This window comes from Equus quagga, chromosome 3, assembly GCF_021613505.1.
Source record: "Equus quagga isolate Etosha38 chromosome 3, UCLA_HA_Equagga_1.0, whole genome shotgun sequence".
In the NCBI taxonomy this organism is placed as follows: domain Eukaryota; kingdom Metazoa; phylum Chordata; class Mammalia; order Perissodactyla; family Equidae; genus Equus; species Equus quagga.
Genome location: NC_060269.1, coordinates 73,165,188 through 73,166,057, shown reverse-complemented (window position 1 = coordinate 73,166,057; position 870 = coordinate 73,165,188). Strand labels below are relative to the sequence as shown.

At 40.0% G+C, this 870-nt stretch overlaps 1 pseudogene; it reads right to left on the bottom strand.

Moving 5' to 3' along the window:
* Positions 1–17: 17 nt before the first annotated feature.
* On the bottom strand, positions 18–639 carry LOC124236787 (olfactory receptor 4C16-like; annotated as a pseudogene).
* Between the last annotated feature and the right edge of the window lie 231 nt (positions 640–870).

Below are 870 nucleotides of genomic sequence, written 5' to 3'. Positions count from 1 at the left end.
ACCCAGATCTTTGCAGTTCACTTCTTTGGGTACATGGAGATCTTGGTTAGATTGACCACGTAGGTGTCTGCACAGGCAAGTTTCAACAAAGGCTGCAAGTCACAGAAATAGTGATCAATCACATTGGCACCACAGAAGGGTAAAGTCAAGGCCACAAAAATCTGAGCTGAAGAATGTACACAGGACCCCACCCAGGCTACAGTCACCAATGAACCACAGACTTGATGGCTCATGATGATCGTGTAGCATAGGGGCTTATAGATGGCCACATAGCGGTCAACAGCCATGATAATTAGGATGAAGATCTCCAGGCAGCCAAAGAAATGTGATGAAAAGACTTGGATCATGCACTCATTGAAAGAGATAGTGGTCTTCTTCAAAAGGGCATCCACAACCATTCTAGGGCCTATGGATGTAGAGAGAAAGGTATCAGATAAAGATAAGTGGAAAAGGAAGAAGTACATTGGACTTCCAAGTGCCTGGCTGGTCTTGATGGTAGTGATAATCAGAAAGTTACCCAGGAAAGTCCCCAAATAGATAAGTAAGAAAGTGACAAAATAGTGACACTATTTTCTTCCTAACGGGTTCCTGGGTTAACCCAAGCAGAATGAACTCAGTCACATGATTATTCAGCTGCATGATTTCTTGAATGAGAAGAAGGAGTGTGAAATGGTTCATCTGCAAAATATAAGGGAATTAATTCAGGGTTGTATGTGTAACATATAGTGTTATATATGATGTTATGGATATTTTAAGAAAAATAAATGTTCCTTATCATGGGCATTTTAGCTGTTGCTTCTTAGTAACTCACCTCAACACTTTGTTCCACAGTTTGCAATGTGGCTCCATTTTATTATTAAATTAATTATT